This window comes from Lucilia cuprina, chromosome 3 (genome assembly GCF_022045245.1).
Source record: "Lucilia cuprina isolate Lc7/37 chromosome 3, ASM2204524v1, whole genome shotgun sequence".
NCBI lineage: Eukaryota > Metazoa > Arthropoda > Insecta > Diptera > Calliphoridae > Lucilia > Lucilia cuprina.
The window spans coordinates 23,014,678-23,020,480 of NC_060951.1; positions in this window are offsets into that span (position 1 = coordinate 23,014,678).

Here is a 5,803-nt window from a genome sequence, read left to right on the forward strand (position 1 = left end):
ACAATTTTAAGAAAATATTGCTGGTTCAAGACACAACAAAATAAAACATTTGAGATAAAAAAACACTTATGAAATAACAATTTAAACAAACAAAAATATTTGCACTATTTTGTTTGTTTGCCATTGCAAAAAAATATAGTTTTTTTTATAAAATTTTAAAACTACAACAAGAACAACAAAAACACTTATTTTTAAATCATTCTCTATTCTAATTTTAATTTTAAGCTTTTGTTTTTAATTTCTGTTTTATTTTTTTGGCTAAACGATCTGTCCCTTTTTTGATTTGTTATCTTGGTTATTTTATTTTTAGTTATTAAAAACTTGGAATTATTTAGTTTCACTTTTAGAATAAAATTATTTTTTTATTTTGCTGTTTTGTTACTTTAAAGTAAAAATTTTATGTTTTTTTTTATTCTTTTAAATTTATTCTTTAAAGTTGATTTTTTTTGTATGTAATAAACAAAAAACAACAAAGAACAAACAAACAACTAACTATACACCATATTAATTAATTATAAATCAATTGAAACAATTAAAATTATTAATACATACAACTACATTTATACTAAAAATTTATTATTCTTATTAAAATAAAAACTAAAAATATGAAAGAATTGTATTCTTAAACAAAACTGATGCTGTGCTGCTGTATACTGCTGTCAGCCACAGTTGTATTTATATAAATTAAAATTTAATACTTATGTTGTATACAATATAAAACTTATTAATTATAAATTAAAATAAATTTAAATTTATTTCATTTAAATAAATGGTGTAAAAATAAAAAGCTGCCATTACAACAAAAAACAGAACATAAATGTTTTAAGTTTAAAATTACTTTAGAGAGATTTGTGTTTGTAGCGTTTGGAGTAGTTTTGTAAGAAATAATATGGCTTCCATAACTTATATCTCTCTACTTATTCTTGTGTAGAGAATACAATTTAAAAGGTGTAGACAGAACATTTAGTTCAAGATCGTTTTATTCTCTGAAACAGTAGCAGTTCGTTTTTATTGATGTTATGGATTGGGCATTGATTATATCCGCACATGAGAGGTAAGTATGAAGCTAAAGGAACTACTGCTAACAACGGCGGATGTATGAAAACGACAAAAGTGGTCCAGAAACCAGAATTAACCATTAAGCCATTAAATTATAATGGAAAATCATTCCCCTTTTGACACATCAGGTCAGGTAAAAAGTAGGACCACACAAGTAAAGAGTGAGTCCTAATAGAGATATATACAATATCCGTTGCTATTGGTAACACTCATGGTTCTGAAAGAAATAAGATTTGAACCGATGGTAAGTTAATGCAACGCATTGTACGGGAAGTGGAAATAATTTTAATTTCCTCGTTGCACCATATGTACATATTCACTCCTATTCTGCATTTCAATTCGAAGCATCGTAATGCAGAATACACAATCGTAAAGTATTGAAATAAATTTTTTATTCGAATGCGGAAACGTAATCGAAATGCAGAGTAGAGCCCTTGTCTCTTTACACGAATGCTGTTCAAACCCATATCAACACCGGTTTATGTTAGTTCATCCCCGACCCCGTTACCTTCAACATAATTGTGACATGGACATTAAAGCATGTTGTTTAACTTTCTGCGTCAACTCCCCCAGGGGCATGTTACCTTAGTGAAGCCTCCACCTTGATGTTATTGCAATCCCGGGGAACAGAGGTGTTTTCCAATACCTCAGTCTGATCGGGACTATAAATTGGTTACAGTTTACTGCCTGGCTAGTCCTTGCATAGATTGAAAAGAGGTCAAACCAGAGCACCGCATAATCTGGTACTACGGGTGGACAGTTGCCCGCAGGACTATGTCCTGGTTGGTTAGTTGGTTTAGGTTTCATCGGGATCCAAGTAGTGGCTGTGGTTTAAACCCAAATTCGCGGGAACAGAATGTTGGTTTAAGGACTGATTTATCTTATACCTAATGTATGGGATAATTCTCTCTTCGAACAGGTCTGTGTATAAAGCGGCATGTGCTGGATACATGAACCCGATCGGTTTTGGGACATCGGCATATGCTGGGGAATTGTCAGGTTAGTATTCAATGTCATCCCGTAGATTGATCTTTATGATCATGAGAATGATATATGCTACGAGACTATTTGTCGTGGCAATTATTGAAATTATTGAATTTGGAATTCCTATTTCCTTTGTCACATTATCGGTTCATAAAAGAGGGATCCTGATCCATTTGTTGGGTATTTCGTACTATCAAATACGTCTCCATCTGCGTGGTTATAAACGGAAGTGATGTTTTAAATATCGAAAGTTAAGCAACGGGGCAGCAATGGTCAGAGATTAGAAAGCTCTTGTACTTCAGCAAAGTGCTTGTACATTGACCGGCCCAATCCATGTACAAAAATGGCCACCTGAGTTCTTCATTGTAGGATTTAGTCTGTATCAACTTTTGACTGTTCTTTCATTAATTTTTCAGTCTACAACTGCGACTAGTTCCTATCTTTTCACAAACAATTTCACCACCTGTTCAATTTTCTTTCATCGATCAATTTGAATAAACTTTAATGCCATCCATATTTAGTCTCTTCCAATCGTGATTCCACAGATGAAATGATTCCTGTAATATTTTTGTCCCAATAGATGTGAGATACTTGGCAATTCGTCGTGATATTCTATTGAAAGTCTTTTATAAGTCACGAATGTCTCATATTCATAGTTGTTGTAACAGTTAAAGCTATTCAATAATCTAGTTGGGGGTGGATACCGCAAAGTCCAAACCTAAAAATTGGGCTACTTCAACTGGATGCGTCCATAAATCCATTGGGCGGATTGAAGTAGGGTTGGCAGAGCAGTTGAATATGTGGAGGGTGTTATGAGCCACTAGGATTGTCCTTTCAAAGAGTTTTTTCTGAATTAAGCCTTGTGAGATTTGAGGAGAGATATTGGCCTTTTCCTGGCTTCGAGTATTACAAGGTTGCTTACTGACTTTTTGAAATCTATAATGGAACTCAACTCCCCGTTTGCTAAGTTGTTTTAACATCCGCATGGATATTCCGTCGGAAGACTTGTTGTTGACGACTTTATCTCGAGCTGTGGTGAAGGTCTATAGCATGTCCGTGACAGGAATGTTTTGAAGTTTGCGAACAAAGCTTCGTTTCGCCTTGTCTCACTGGGTGCTCAACGAAATGCCGACAAAATGCTCGTAAGCACCCTTCAGGGTCGAAAATGGGGATGTCTGCAAACTTAATCGCAACCCTGTCATCCTTCTTCGTCGGGTTGGATAGTCTGTAGAACATAACTAACTAATACCCGACTCAAGTTCTTTAAGTGATCTAGCCATCTTTTCCGCTTGTCCTCATTTACCAAACAGGTGATTTCAAGGTTCAACTGGGCGAGTCTTGGATTACCTGGGTTGGTATTTCGAATGTCATATTTTTCACCTGCAAGCCAGTGTTCTTCTGCTGGGAAGACGGCCGCACTACGGATATTCGAACAGCAGGCTAGCGCAGATACCCATAAAAATTATGAGGCATCATCATTCATTGTGCAGAAGATGGACTAGTTAATTTGTTCCGCCAGCGACGCATCTCTGGTCTTCCCCTAAACAAGAGCGTCAGAGCTGAAATCAAGACGCATGTCACCGTCTAACAAAGTCCTGATGTCGGGACGTTAGTCTGCTGGACAGCTGGGTACTGGCGGAATATAGACATTATAGAGAAAATATTGTGGAAAGCTTTATATATTGTAAATATTAGCATCAGTGATCCATGTATGTGTTGAGAATAAATTCTCGGATTCTTTTAGCGACTATATTGATGGCATTGATGTTATCCTGAAAACAATGAACCAAGAAGGCACAGAGATAAAAGTATTGAAAATTTCAGAAATGTTCCATTTAACTGATTTGGTCTAAGTTCTGGTTTTTTATATACTTCAGTATATCGTCATCTGAAATTCAAAAAGCCCTAAGTCACTTTGAACAATTTTTTCTGGAGAAGCAAAAACCGTCTAAAATGATAAATAAACAAAAAATATTAAATATTTTCTGAAATTAAGCTTATTAGTTAGTTTTAGAGCGAGTTTTTCTGATAAAGATAATCTTCATTCTTTGGTTAAACCTGGTTAAATATATGTTTCGTGTTTTTCAGTTTGCAGTAAAGTTACTTACTACTTAGTTTAAATGAGTGTAATTGGCCAATTAAACTCAAGTTATAAGTGAGAAAACACAATTAACAAAAACAATAAAACAATGATTTCGAAACAACAAAAACTTAATATTTTAAGTAAATTGAAATTTTCTGATTTGTTTTGTTTTATTTATTATTGTTTTAAATGTTTATTTACCATTTTTCCAAAATTTTCCATTTTACAAAAGTATTGTTTGCAAAAAACAGCTGTTCATTGTTTATGTTTTTGAGTGAAAAGTTGGCAATACTTACAAAGTTAACTGAGTTTAAATCTAAAACTGAAAAACACAATCGTCGGTTAAAGTCCGCCTAAATTTGTTCCGAGTTTAATCTAACAGCAAGTTAAGCCTAGCTTAACTGAGGAGTAAGAAACTCGCCCTTAGTATATATAGTGTTTATATGACGGATGTAAGATTGGCGCTAAATATTTTATAATTCCTTAAAATATTTAGCGCCAATCTTAAGGTCAACGATGAGGGATTGAATTAAAGTTAATCCTTGAAAGTTGTTTTTGAGTTCTCAGTTAGTTAATATTGTTTGCTAGTTCAAGTGGCTAAAAGAGGTGGTTTATACTAAAACAAGAAATGATTAATGTTTTAATTCTTGATTAGTACAAATTGTAGAGACTTCAAAACACAAAATTTATGTTTTTAAGTTTTCGTCAATTTTCATATTACATTTTGCGTTGTCTTCAGTGATAACAGTGACATTTTGTGTTGTTTTGTATGGCAACATTGTAAGAATTAATACTGTACTAAAAAACTTCAAAGGCAATAAACATCAGGTTAAATTTATTTTACGATTTATTAATCTGATTGTTAATTGTCATTTGATAACCAAAGCAAAATATTGCTCCTTATCGATTAAATATTTCGAATATAAATATAATAAATAAAACAAAAACAATATATTATTGGCATAATTCATTTTATTATTTAAATCGGTAAGTTTTTCTTTCATTTCATCATTATTAAATAATCAATTTTAAACTATATTACAACACACATTAAAGAAGAAATTGGCTGAAATTCTTCTTTATGATTTTTTTGTTCTTATTTTGTTAAATTGTATCTTAAATTCTAAATAGTTTTTTATTTATATATATTTTAAGTAATTATTTATAACTTGACATTAAAAATTGCTTAGCTAAGAAAAATTAAATTGTATTAATAAATTAAAAACATATTAAATAGAGAAAAACAAAACATAATAAATAGAAATTGCTGGAAATATAAGTAGTTCTGTAACTAGTGACTAGTATTATGGGGTGACTTTACAATTTCATTTGGTTTGATTTATTTTTATTATTAAGAAAAGTGTTGTGTTTAAATTTATTTAATTATTTGATTTTTTTATTTAGCAAGTTAAAAAGAAATTGCTATTTTGTGACTAGAATTTTTTTTATAGTTTTGCTGTAGATTCGAAATAAACTAACTACTTAAAGGATTTTGAGAATATTTTAAATTATATATGTGTAAATAAATTAGTTTTATAAACAAAACTATTTTCTTAACATAAACTAAAATGCAAAAAATTTTAAAATATTTACATTAAAAATATCAGAAATTTAATTGCAGACTTTTTGAGGAGAGCTTAATTTTACAACAATCAGACTATATCAATGATATCCTTT